Below are 14868 nucleotides of genomic sequence, written 5' to 3'. Positions count from 1 at the left end.
GCGGGGGTGTAAAGGGGTGTGCTGTAGTTTAAATGCTGCAGTCTTGGTCCACTCCACTGCTTATTTTATGGGGCTGTGCTTTGCGTGACACTGAGGCTCTGAGGCTGGACACTGTCTCTAATAGTAGTGACAGATGGACCAGAATGAGTCTGAAAGTGCTTCTAATGCTTCCTCTGCTCTGCTCTGCTGGGAGGAAATGGGAGAGGCTGAATACAAAAAAAGACTACCACAATCATTCTGAGGGACTGAGAGCACCCACTTTTCTTTTTACAGTTTGAAATAATATTTTAGACAGAGTGAGATATTGGAAGGTGCGTGTACAAGTACATGTTTATTATTTGATGTGGAAACTTGATGTGTAATTACCAGAAAATACTTTTGTTTTTGTTTTTTTTGATGTTTTTCTGTGCACTGGATATTCTGGTGGTGTACTGGATATTGAATTAGGATCTCATGTTTTAATGTATTTTACAGTGTTACTGTCAGTCTCATGTAAGCATCGATTTCTCTCAGTAGAATGGAAGTTTCACCATCAATCAGGTTTCCTTTATTGTAAAGAAACCTTGAAATCACAGCCAATGAGAAAAAGCCTGGCTTATAATAGTGTTTTGCTCATTGTGCTGTATGTCAAGCATTTACTTGGTTTTCAGTCTCCATCTGCGGTAATTACACACATTCTATGGAGATAAAAGCAGTATTTAGGCAGACTATGACAGGTATGGCCAATCTCTGCAATGACACTCTCTCATGAAGATCTGTTTCCTGATATCGTATTCTTCTTCTCCCAAAGCGTAACCGTTTGATTATCGTATCCTGTAAAGAAGGAAAGTGTTCTTACCTGCAAAGCCTTTTGGGTAACACGCTCGTTCTCATTTTCAGTCTGTTTGAGTGATGTGACACAAGTATTGCACAGGGAATTGAAACAAAGGACCCAGAGGTTGCTATGAGATATTGACTTTGTCTGTGAAAGGGAAATCTCTTTTATGAAGACGTTATAAAGGGAAAGAGATCTACTGTCTTCAAAAAAGAACACACTGCCCATCATAGTCTCCTCAGATTTGATTGTATTTCAGATCAACATGCCTTTTGAAGTGTGCCTCTGTGTCATGTGAAAGGTGTGGCCTATAAAGATGTATAAGCCACATCATATCACATCATACTGTCATTGTAGTGATCTTACATGATGGACAAATACAACTATATGAGAATTACTGTACTGTAAATGTGCTTTACAGTTTGTCTTCGAAAATTGTTCCTTAGTTTTCCTTGTTTCCTTAATTTAGACCAATTCCCACTCTCATATCACCTCACTAACCCCTTCACCTATTCTACTCATATCACCTCACTTCCAACAAATCCTGGTTTGAGAGAACAACAGAATGTAACCCTCCTATTTGGTGGAGACATAGTACACTGACTGACTCAATAATGCATGGAGATACTGTTTCTTACCTTGGCCCCTCAGTGTACCTCACTGTTCCACAACCTTACTGCTGGCCTGTATGCTGTTGCATTGTTAGTGTCATTTATGAGATAGCAGCATTATCTTATGGCACTGCCCCTCAGTGTGACTAGGGTCACTATTGTGTCCATAAGAAAGGCATGTGTGAACTGCTGTGACCACGGCTCTCTCTGATGTTGGACCCCCCTCCCCCCTCTTTCCCCCTCTTTTCCTGCCTGTCTCATTCCTCTTTTCTCTTCTCTCCAGTCTCTATCCTCTCTCTCTCTCTCTCTCTCTCTCTCTCTCTCTCTCTCTCTCTATCTCTCTGCCCTCTTCCCTCTTTTCTCTCAGCTCGATTTCAATCCCTTGCCTCAGCCACCGTATCAACGTCAGTGAGAGGAGAAAAAAAGAGACTTAGAAAGGCAGTGTACATTAACAATTTATAGGGAAACTATTGCAGAAGTATTTTTTTTTTTTTTTTTTTTTTTACGACTCAATGTCATCTTTTTCCCATTTAAGCCATGGCTGCCGGCTCCTGTGAGAATCCCCCAGGAGTAGGGTGATGGTGCTGGGGCTCCAGTGGAGAGGCAGGCAGGCATCTATCACCTCCCAACACCGCTGTAGGGATACTGGGCCACAGATCCCCACCTTCTCCTCTCCTCCCTACTTCTGCTCAACCAGAGAGGAAAGCAAGTCCAAGTGAACAGACTGTTAGATAATGTGCAGTAGACTACTACCTTTTACAATACCCTAGTAAAGTACTTCAATAGAGCCTGCTATACAGTATTTTTTATACTTTATGCTCAGTGTAAATGTATTTGTGTGTGTGTGTGTGTGTGTGTGTGTGTGTGTGCGTGTGTGTGTATTTCTGTGTGTGTTAGTGTGTGTGCATGTTGGTGTGTGTGTTTGGTGAGTGTATGTTTGTGTTCGCTGTGCGTGCGTGTGTGTGTGCATGCTTGCATGTATATGCCCTGCGTACATACATACCTGTCCATGCTTGTGTGTGTGTTTAGACTCACAGCTAATCCAGAGTGTGTCAGATCAGATGCTGTTTGGACTCACAGCTCATCCAGTGTGTGTCAGATCAGATGCTGTTTAGACTCACAGCTGATCCAGTGTGTGTCAGATCTGATGCTGTTTAAGGGCTTATCTGTCAGGTTTTCCCTGACGTTCTGTTATACCCCCCCACAGTTCCCCCCCACCTCATATTTACTACGCCCAACGACAAGCCAAACAGATACAAATGTCAACTGCTCGGTTTGAAGTCTAGCTCCACGTAAAGATTGACATTTCACCAGGAAAACACTATTTTTCCTAGACGTATGTTTCATTTTTCACGTTTGGTTTTGTGAGTTTTTTTTGCACCTAGATGTTTTTCACCTGCCACAAAGCAAGTCAATAAAGGGACTTTGATCTATGCAGTATACAATAGGTTCTGCTTTCAACTAAACATTATAGCCACTGCCTTTGGTTGGTAATGGTGTTTTCCAGGCAAAGCTGTGTTTGTTTTTGTTGATACAGTTATATAAATGGTATTTTGGCATGTGCATTTGTTCTATGCAGTCAATCAAAACGGATATATGATGCCCTTGCACTGCTTTGTAGAACTTTCAAAGATTACAGCATGAAAAAGATTTTGCCCTGGGCAGGTGCTAACACTGAGATCCATAATCACTTTCCCTTTCTCAATGGCTTAAAAGTCTGTATGTTCCTCATCTTCTCCATCTACTACAGCTGCATTGATCTGAAAGAACTGACCAGGTGAAAGCCAGCCTAATGATGAGCTTCCACCATATTGTTTTTACCTGTGAAGTATTTTCCAATTAGTCCAGATGAAGGCTTGTAGGCGAAGAGAGGAGAGGATATACTTTTTTAGACAATTGAGAAGGAGGCAGTATCTTGAAGTGAACCAGGCCACTCCAACGGTTAGCTAGCAGGATGGGAGGTATGCTCAGGCATAACCACAGCTCATTTCAGAGGGATTATTTGGAGTGGGTTGGGGGGACGAGAGAGAGAGACAGAGAGAAGGAGAGAGAAAGGGAGAGAGAGCGGAAGAGAGAGAGAGACCCCAAACAGACCCCACAGAGCCCCAAGACAGCAACACAATTAGACCCAACCAAAGAGATAATTACTTCACACATTGGAAAGAATTAACAAAAAACAGAGCAAACTAAAATACTATTTGGCCCTAAACAGAGTGTACACAGTGTCAGAATACCTGACCACTGTGACTGACCCAAAATTAAGGAAAGCTTTGACTATGTACCAACTCAGTGAGCATTGCTATTGAGAGAGGCTGCCGTAGGCAGAACTGGCTCTCAAGAGAAGACAGGCTATGTGCACACTGCCCACAAAATGAGGTGGAAACTGAGCTGCACTTCCTAACCTCCTGCCAAATGTATGACCATATTAGAGACACATATTTCCCTCAGATTACACAGACCCACAAAGAATTCGAAAACAAATCCAATTTTGATAAACTCCCATATCTATTGGGTGAAATACCACAGTGTGCAATCACAGCAGCAAGATGTGTGATCTGTTGCCACAAGAAAAGGGCAACCAGTGAAGAACAAACACCATTGTAAATACAACCCATATTTATGTTTATTTATTTTCCCTTTTGTACTATTTGCACATCGTTACAACACTGTATATAGCCATAATATGACATTTGAAATGTCTCTATTCCTTTGGAACTTTTGTGAGTGTAATTTTTACTGTTCATATTTTATTGTTTATTTTTCCTTTTTTTTTTAAGTAATAAAAAGTAAAACAATGTTTGGAAATATATACACAGTAAGAATAGACAGTATACTCTTGTTCTTTTTTAAACATATATTTTTTAATGCTTTTAGGTCACACATTATTCTCAGTTTACAGAACAAGGAAACAAAATAAATATACCCCACCCCCCACCCTCCTCTTTTTTTCCCTTATTTGTCTGGCTACATGATGTAACTAACTAGAAGGTGAGAGAAAGACAGGTGGTTGTGTTTCTGCTCCGTTACAGTCTTTCTGTAATCTAGTACAGGACACCTCTGTCTCTGTGTCAGTGTGTCCTGGGTAATAAGAGGTCTTGGTGCTTCGCTCCATGGCTGCAGCATGCCACGGAGGGGAGGGGGGGGGGGGGGGGGGGGGGGAAGAGAGAGAGAAGCGGGTGGGGGAGAGGAGTAGTGATTGTCATTCTGGAGGGCTCTGCTGCTCTGCAGACATGAGCGCTGGGTAATGATGGCGGGGGAACAGGGCTGTGCCGGCTGAGAAGAGAACAGGTTTTGGCTGAGGGGAATGGTTCCTAAGCCAATGCCTAATTCACAGATCCTCTGTTAAGCCACATTATCTCTCCCTGTATGAACTAATGTGCCGAGATGCCCCCTAAACATTTTCCCCGGGATGAGATGGGAATCATGGAATGGAAACCGGGAGAGGAGGTAGCTAGCGTTAGACGCATGTCGGTGTTCGAGGCATTAATGCCCAACTTCCGCCCCCTCCTCCTGCCTTTGTAGTCAATGGCATCCATTTGCAGGTCATAACGCATAACGTTAATGTTGGAAGGCCTCGGAAAAGCCGAACAGGTTTCTTATATTAGCATTTATTTTCATCTACAGGAGAGAGGAGACACACACACACAGAGCCACAATACACACACACACACACACACACCCATACACACGGCACACACACAGACAGCCAGAGTACAGTAAGTCTGATTAATAAAAAATGCAGTGCTGGTCGGTGCCGTGTCTGCCTGATTGACTTCTTAGCCACTGTCAAGATTTCAATTTCATGTTAAATATTTTGTAAAGGCCAGAGCCTTAAATCTCAGGGGCCGACACTAGCCAGCGAGCTGTGAACGTAACCATAGGCTAACTGCTAATGATAAGAATAGAGGGTGTGATGAGGCATCTGTAATACAGTCATTGGATTAGGCTATCAATCACCTGGCGTCTCCGGGGACAACGGTGAGGAGGAGACCAAATGGTGACACGAGAAATTAAGAACAGAGTTTTAGACTGGAATATTTTTTTTCTCCTATTTATTTTTTATCTTTCTCTCTCTCTCTCTTACACTTATCTTTCTCTCACACTCATCTTTCTCTCACACACTCTTTCGGTGAGCTCTCTCTTCTTCTCCCTCTCTCTCCCTCCCCCTCTCTCTCTCCCTTTCTCTCTCTCTCTCTCTCCCCCCTCTCTCTTTCTCTCTCTCTCTTTCTCTCTCGCTTGCTCACCCTCTCTCCCCCCACCTCTCTCTCTCTCTCTCTCTCTCTCTCCTCTCTCTCTCTCTCTCTCTCTCTCTCTCTCTCTCTCTCTCTCTCTCTCTCTCTCTCTCTCTCTCTCTCTCTCTCTCTCTCTCTCTCTCTCTCTCCCTCTCCCTCTCTATCTCTCATTCCGTTATCTGCTGGTCAAGCTGTATTTCTCTTGAGATGCACTGGAAGCCTTTCTACCCGCTAGCCCCTGGAAACAGAATGGATTCTCTCCTCATGATTGGATTTTAAAGGCTCTACCCATGATGCCTGTGGCTTTTATTTAAGCAACATATGTTTACGAGGCAAGCGAACAGTGTATAGTATGTGCATTATGAATATTATCCCTAGATGTTTCCTTTAGAACCAAATCTCCATTATAAGCTATTAACCAATGACTGCTATTTCCATGCAGTTTCTGAGGAAAACATATTTTTGAGTATCTGTTCGGAGAAACCCCAGTGTGTACTGAAGCCCTGGGTTAAGGTGAGGTGGATGGAGCTCTCTGATTGCTCACAGAAAATGTATTATTGACCAGCATACACTCTACAAGCAGGCCAGCTAGATTGCCACAGCTCACTGTCTGCCTCTGTGGTAATATCTATATACTGTATCTATCTTGGCTCTCATCAAAAAACATTTATGTTGGCCATTCACGCTGATCTGAGTACAGCCCTTATATAGAAAGTAAACACTTGCATAGAAAGCGTTTTTGATTCCATAAACATATGTATTTATTATGGCCATTACATACAGGAGATGATATATAGTATTGTGTTTTCCTGATGTGCGCTAGTAGAGGTCCTTAATTGTACGGCCTCCATGTCTCTTCTTCCTTATCTTCTTTCTCTCTATTTGTTGTACAGCAGGATCGTTGTCTTTTTTTAAAGCTGCAATATGTAACTTTTTGGGCGACTTTACCAAATTCACATAGAAATATGAGTTATAGATCTGTCATTTTCATTGAAAGCAATTCTAATAAGCGATAGATCTGTTCTATGTGCGCTATTTCTATGATTCCTGTTCTTAAGTTTAATTTTTGCGTCTTTTACTTTCGGTTTTGTACACCAGCTTCAAACAAATGAAAATACAATATTTTTGGTTATGGAAAATATATTTCACAGCGGTTTAGATGGTACAATGATTCTCTACACTATACTTGCTTGTTTTGTCACATAAAATGAAAGTAGACAAACTATTAGAATTTTAGCAACCAGGAAATGGCGGAGTGATTTCTGCATAGTAATGCTCTAATGTAATCTGACATTTACTGTTAGCGACTCAGTATTTTTCCCTCTGGCTTAATTTTAACTCTGGCTTTACCTCTGTGGTACATTACGTCTTAATTTCCCACTGATAAGTTCTATAATATTGAGTCTAAGAACAATAAAACAGTAATTTGATTCAAGTCAGAATCAGAAAAGTTATTTCCAGACTACGCATCTAGATCCGTGATAATTGAGCTGGTTAGGCGTTCATTGTCTACTGTGAGATAACTACTTTTCTTCCCTCTTTCTCTCTCTCTCTCATTTTGCAGCAAATTCATTGCCACAATGAAAACATTTTTTACCAAAAAAATATTTTTGTTCACTGAATATGCAAGGAGCACCAAAGGGGACTAAGTCAGGGTAAGAAGCACTATTCAAGAATCCTAAATATTCATTGCTATCAGTTTGCCCATATTTTAAGTTTCATGCTTATTCTACCATAACATGTCTCTTACAATGCTGTGCACAGGGCAGTAAGCACACAGCACATCATTTATTGATGCCATACAGCCTTGCAGCCTCTTCCTGTGTCCTTACATAGTTTACCATATTGCTGTATGTCTGTGGAGGGAGAGATGGAGGGAGAGAATGCAGGCCTTTTGTGTACTTGCTCTGAAAGGATGAGGATGTACTGTTACTGTTCACTGAGTTCCTATAATATTTAGAGGCAGATGATGCTTCAACTGTTATTTCCACATAATATTTCCTAGGAGAATATTTAGATTCACTGTTCATTTTTCTTTGTGCATTATAAGAGGAGTTATTGATCGCCAGATCCTACAAAGTTACAAAGACCTCCTGCCCCCCATCCAAATATGAATAGCTGGGCCGCTAAACCAGCCTAGCCCTGTCTGCCTTATCTTAACCACCCGAGCCACGGCCCGCTACAATCTAGAAGGCGGAGACAGTACAGGTGCATCAAAGTTGAGACTGAAAAACTGCTTAAATCTCCAGGCCATCAGACTGTTAAATTGTCACCACTAGCCGGCCTCCGCCCAGTACCCTGCCCTGAACTTAGTCATTGTTTCTAGCTGGCTATTACCCGGTACGCTAACCTGCACCTTAGAGACTGCTGCCCTATGTACATAGTCATTGAACACTTGTCACTTTAATAATGTTTACATACTGTTTTACCCACTTCATATGTACAGTATATACACTCTTAGAAAAAAAGGTGCTCTATAGAACCAAATATGGTTCTTCGGCTGTCCCCATAGGAGAACCCTTTGAATAACCCCTTTTGGTTAAAGGTAGAACCCTTTTTGGTTCCATGTAGAAGCCTTTCCACAGAGGGTTATACATGGATCCCAAAATAGTTCTACCTGGAATCAAAAAGGGTTCCACCTGGAACCCAAAGGCTTCTCCTATGGGGACAGCCGCAGAACCCTTTTGAAAACCTTTTTTCTAAGATTGTACTGTATTCTAGTCAAGGCTCATCCTATCGACTGCTGCATACACCGTTTCTATTCACATACTGTCCATACTGCCTATACACACCATCATATACAAAAATATCAACCCAACATGCAGCAATTTCTAAGATATTACTGAGTTACAGTTCATATAAGGAAATCAGTAAATTGAAATAAATAAATTAGGCCCTGAACTATGGATTTCACATGAGTGGGAATACAGATATGCATCTGTGGTCACAAATACCTTGAAAAAAGGTTGGGGTGTGGATCAGAAAACCTGTCAGTATCTGGTGTGCAGTGTGACACATCTCCTTCACATAGAGTTGATCAGGCTGTTGATTGTGGCCTGTGGAATGTTGTCTCACTCCTCTTCCATGGATGTGCAACCTCTTCCATGGATGTGCAAAGTTGCTGGATATTGGCGAGAACTGGAACACGCTGTCGTACACGTCGATCCAGAGCATCCCAAACATGCTCAGTGGGTGACATGTCTGGTGAGTATGCAGGCCATGGAAGAACTGGGACATTTTCAGCTTCCAGGAATTGTGTACAGATCCTTGCGACATGGGGCCATGCATTATCATGCTGAAACATGAGGTGATGGCAGCGGATGAATGGCACAACAATGGGCCTCAGGATCTCATCATGGTATCTCTGTGCATTCAAATTGCCATCGATAAAATGCAATTGTGTTCGTTGTCCGTAGCTTATGCCTGCCCATACCATAACCCCACCGCCACCATGGTGCACTCTGTTCACAACGTTGACATCAATCAAACACTCGCCCACACGACGCCATATACATACCTGGTCTGCGGTTGTGAGGCCTGTTGGACGTTGGAGGCGGCTTATGGTAGAGAAATTAAGATAAAATTATCTGGCAATAGATAAGGTGGACATTCCTGCAGTCAGCATGCTAATTGTACACTCCCACAAAACTTGAGACATCTGTGGCATTGTGTTGTGTGACAAAACTGCACATTTTAGAGTGGCCTTTTATTGTCCCCAGCACAAGGTGGTGGGGACAATATCAGCTTCTTGATATGCCACACCTGTCAGGTGGATGGATTATCTTGGCAAAGGAGAAATGCTCACTAACAGGGATGTAAACAAATTTGAGAGAAATACACTTTTTGTGCGTATGGAAAATGTCTGGGATATTGTATTTCAGCTCATGAAACATAAGACCAACACTTTACATTTTGCGTTTATATTTTTGTTCAGTATATATGTAAGGGATAATCAATGAAGGGCTATGTGTTCTATTGAAAATAATGAATGACGTGGAAGGTGTGTTCCACGACGCGCTAGCGGAGTGGAACTGACCTTCCACAGAGTTATATTATTTTCCAGAGAACGCCAGGAGCCCTGAGTTGATTATCCCTTTCATACCATGGCTATAATTTAACACATTTGCCGGTAGAAATGTGTTCAACATCCACTGAAGTAGCTAGCAAGTTTACTAGATAGGTACAGTAGTTGCTATGGTAACCAAACAAACAGACTTGCTAGTTTAGCTCACCAAACCATCAGTATAGCTTGCTATTATGAAAATCGAATTCAACAATGCCAATACTGTTTTGAGTTCGACTTTTGCTTTCAAAAGCAGCTAAATTAAAACGTAAAAATTAACTATAGAAATTGAATTCTACTGTGCAAATATACTGTGCGTTATAGGAAGTTATAAACTGGATGGATCGAGCCCTGAATGCTGATTGGCTGACAGCCGTGGTATATCAGACCGTATACCACGGGAATGACAAAACATGTATTTTTACTGCTCTAATTACGTTCGTAACCAGGTTATAATAGCAATAAGGCACCTCGGGGGCTTATGGTATATGGCCAATATACCACAGCTAAGGGCTGTATCCAGGCACTCCGCATTACGTCGTGCATAAGAACAGCCATTAGCTGTGGTAAATTGTCCATATACCACACCCCCCTCGGGCCTTATTGCTTAAATAATGCACACTGAGAATGCCCTTCAAGCTAATCAGAAAGGAGTATTCAACAATGCCATGATATAAATATTTATATTCCGGACTCTGACATTGCTCGTTCTGATAATTCCTTTCTTTTAATGTTTTGTATTTGTGTGTATTGTTTTGTATTGTTAGGTATTACTGCGCTGTTGGAGCTAGAAACATAATAATTTCGCTGCACCTGTGATAACATCTGCAAAATATGTGTACGCGACCAATAAACTTTTATTTGATTTGACCCCGCTTACTCTTTAGCTATTATAATCAAGCCAGAGAGGAGACAGAGGTCTTTGCCTGGCATTGGGTCCTCTCATGGTCCTGTGTGTGTTATGAGTGTGAGACAGGATATGAGCAAGTGTGTGTGTGTGTGTTATTATGAGTGTGTGAGAGGGGATAGATCCAGAGGCAGTGGCCGGTGGCCTTTGCAGACCCTGAATACCAAATGCTGGTATCAAACCTCTGCATTATGCATCTTTAAAGCCCACACAAAGATAGCCATCACTGCTATCTACCGGACTGAAACCCACCCAGTCGCTTTGTAGCCTACCGCCCAGACAGAAAGGCCACACAGTCACTGAAGAGGCTTCCATTATTATTCCAGACAAATGTAAAGTTCTAATAAATTGATTCATGTGAAATGGAGGAAAGAAGGTCTAGTATTTGATGGGGGTTGTGTAGTGGGGTGTATTGTGTTGTGATGCCCAATCATGCCCTTCAGTTCACCTTCTCATATTTACGGTTATTACTTATCCATCCATCTCATACATTATACTGTATGTCACATGTCCAGATATTTGATGATCTGGTTTGGGAAATTATCTGAGACATGTATGAACCACAACAAATACTGAAACACATGAATATTGTATGCAATTCCAAACGAATAGCAATATTGTATATCTTATGAAGCACAATTTATGTTTCTCCTCACTCTGCTCCAAACAAGCTTGTGCTATACAGGCCCCTAGCTCCTATTAATATACTGTAGATCTAGACTCCATAGCCATGGACCTAATTGCTCCTTTGGATGTGTATTTTCTCCCTCTAGTTGGATGAAAAGCAGCCGATTCTGAGAAGCAGCAGATCCTCCTGCTTGATTCCTACACATCTGTCTGTCTGTCTGTTGGTCTGTTTCTGGAATTATTCATCAAAAGTAGCAGGTGTTACGTGAGCCGCATGTGTAAGCAGCTATCGTCCAGTATCACTGTATAGATAGAGAGAGAGAGAGAGAGAGAGAGAGAGAGAGAGAGAGAGAGAGAGAGAGAGAGAGAGAGAGAGAGAGAGAGAGAGAGAGAGAGAGAGAGAGAGAGAGAGAGAGAGAGAGAGAGAGAGAGAGAGAGAGAGAGAGAGAGAGAGAGAGAGAGAGAGAGAGAGAGAGAGAGAGAGAGAGAGAGAGAGAGAGAGAGAGAGAGAGAGAGAGAGAGAGAGAGACTCAGCTTGCTGCAGTAACTGTGTATCTCAGACAGATTCCTTCTAGTCTGTAAAGCATTGGACACAGTCAAAGCAGAGCTAGCTCTCCCTAGTGGAAAACATGCATGTGGCTATGGCTGTATTTGAGCTGATGCACAAGGCTGTGTTGGACAGGTGTGTGTGTGTGGCTAACACACCATACCCTGATGTTGGACAGACAGACTGGTTGTCAGAAGCCCAATGATGAGGAGGACGACCCAGAGAAAGATGTGTTGTTCAGAGACAACAGGGCCTGTCGCTCCACTGGAGAGAGATGGGGAGGAGAGGAGGAGGAGAGGAGGGCTATGACAACAGGAGCTGTGCGTTGTGAAGGACAAGCAATAAGGTGTGAAACAATAGGAAGAATGTTCAGGATGCAGGTCTTTTGTCAGAGTGGAAGAGCAGTGAGAGACCAGGCTTTAAGTCTTGGCAAAACACACGCACGCAAGGACGCACAAACACACACACTCACACACACGTACACATACACCAGGGTATCAGAGATAGCTGGACCTGTGGAGTGAGTAGTGTGAGTGTTGAATCCTCCAGCCCCTTTCTGCTCATCCATTACTAATACAATGAAAGGCTTCACTAACCCCACAGACAAAGACCAGGCGTCTCCTCTGGAAAGTGATTTGCGCTAGCGATTAAATTCCTGAGGCATATGTTGTTGTGAGTGTCACCCAACATAATACTCACAGAAGTGTGCGGTGCTGCACTCCCTCCCTGACTCACTCCCCCTGGGCTAAGTTGACTTTGATTTGCCTGAGTAGATTAGGTGGCTTTAGGTGGCGTCAGATTGCATTTTGATGGGATACTGTGTTGAATGGTGTTCAGGGAGATGAAGATGTCGCTTCGCCAAGGTGAGATGGTCTGAGAGCGGAGGAGAGAGGGGGGAAGGAGAGATGGAGAGAGAGGGGGGGGAGGGAGAGAGATGGAGGGATATAGAAAGAGAGAGGAATGGACAGAGAGAGAGATGGATGGGTAGAGAGCAGGTTAGAGAGAGAGAGAGAGAGAGAGAGAGAGAGAGAGAGACTAAGAGAAAGAGGAGAGGACAAGCTGACTGGATTAGCCTGAAAAGCATGTCATATTGCCTCTGACAACAGTCTCTTTCACAACAGTCTCTTTGACTTGGCTGAGGCCAAGCTGACACTCTCCAGCCACCATGTCTATAGCGTCGTCCCAAATAGCACCATCTCAGCTAACAATTCTAGAGAGAGAGAACGTTTTTGTAATGTTACCCATAATGTTCCCCTAATGTTTGAGTGTCCAGTTTTCTATGTTAGAAAAAACCTTCGGAGAACCTTTTTGGTGTTCAAGTTAGGAGAACATTCCCTTAATGTCAAACATAACTTATATAGAACGTGGTTAGAATATACAACAATAATGTTCTAGGTGCGTTTTATGGGACGTTGCAAGAACTTTCCTGTGACCAGTTTTCTGAGGGTTAGGAGAATATTAAATTAATGTCCCACCAAACATACACAAGGAAATGGTTGCCATGTTCTCAGAATATAAGAAATGAATGTTCTAGACATGTTTCATGAGAACATTGCGAGAACCTTCCTGTGACCAGTTTTCTGAAGGTTAGGAGAATATTCCATCAATGTCCCACCAAACATACACAGGAAATGGTTGCCATGTTCTCAGAATATAAGATATGAATATTCTATACACGTTTCATGGGACATAGGGACAGGGTTGTCAGCCTGTGCATTTTTCACTGGCTGTTCGCTGGTCGCAAAGACAATGATGAATAGGCAATTTAAACTTCTTCAAATAATTTGAAATTTTTGTCATTTAGTGACTTACAATTAGTGCATTCATCTTAAGATAGCTAGGTGGGACAACCACATATCACAGGCAAGTGTTGGTTCTGGAAACGGGGGGGGGGGGGGGGGAGTCGAGTCGAGGTTGAGAAGGGGGATTATTTAAGATACTCTTTGAAGAGGTAGGGTTTCAGGTGGCAGGACAGAGAAGAGCTTGGAGTGGGCTGAGCGGGAGCTAAGAGACCAGACGTGGTTTGAGCATAGCCTGAAGGTAGGGAGACCCGTCTTGAAGCCTCTGATTAGGGTCAAGTAGATCTTTCTGAGAGAGATGACGAGAGCACACTCAAGTGTTTTGGAAAGAAAGGATAAAAGGGATACAGGTCTATAGTTTCTGACGTCAGATGAGTCGAGTGTTGGTTTCTTAAGGAGGGGAGCGACTCTGCCCATTTTGAAGTTAGAGGGGACACAGCCAGTGGTCAGGGATGAGTTGATGAGGGAAGTGAAGAATGGGAGAAGGTCGGGGTCGAGCGGGCAGGTTGTCGGGCGGCCAGACCTCACTAGTCACAGGATTTCATCTGGAGAGAGAGGGGAGAAAGAGGTCAAGGCATAGGGTAGTTCTGTGTGACTGGGACCAGTGGACTCAATAGGCTGAGTGAATGAGGAGCGGATGTCATAAACATTATTTTTTAAAGTGGTTGACAAAGTCATCCTCAGAGAGGGAGGGGGAGGGGTGGAGGATTAAGGAGGGAGGAGAAGGTGGGAAATTGTTTCTTAGGGTTAGAGGCAGAAGCTTGAAATTTAGAGTGATAGTAAGTGGCTTTAGCAGGGGATACAGAGGAAGAGAATGTAGAGAGGAGGGAGTGAAAGGATAATAGGTCCTCCGGAAGTTTAGTTTTCCTCCATTTTCGCTCAGCTGCCCGCAGCCCTGTTCTGTAAACTATCAATGAGTCACTCAGCCACGGAGCAGGAGGGGAGGGCCGAGCTGGCCGGGAGCAAAGGGGACAGTGTGAGTCATAGGATGTGAAAAGGGAGGAGAGTAGGGTCGAAAAGGCAGAATCAGGAGACAGGAAGGAGAAGGATTTAGCATAAGGGAGAGATGATAGGATAGAAGAGGAGAGAGTAGTGGGAGAGAGAGAGCAAAAATTGTGACTGCGCATGACCATCTGGGTAGGGGCTGAGTGGCTAGGGTTGGAGGAGAGGGAGACAGAAAAGGAAACAAAGTAGTGATCAGAGACCTGTAGGGGGGTTCCAGTGAGATTAGTAGGGGAACAGCCTCTAGTAAAGATGAGGTCAAGCGT

At 43.1% G+C, this 14868-nt stretch overlaps 1 protein-coding gene across 1 annotated transcript in view; it reads left to right on the top strand.

Moving 5' to 3' along the window:
- The window catches only part of LOC311109164 (dihydropyrimidine dehydrogenase [NADP(+)]-like), a 92080-nt gene that overhangs the window by 45239 nt on the left and 31973 nt on the right, over positions 1 to 14868 (top strand). The gene's annotated exons all lie outside the window — the stretch shown is intronic.

The sequence above is a fragment of the Coregonus lavaretus genome (genome assembly GCF_964263955.1).
Source record: "Coregonus lavaretus genome assembly, chromosome: 34".
Lineage (NCBI taxonomy): Eukaryota > Metazoa > Chordata > Actinopteri > Salmoniformes > Salmonidae > Coregonus > Coregonus lavaretus.
This window is presented reverse-complemented; position numbering and strand designations above follow the sequence as displayed.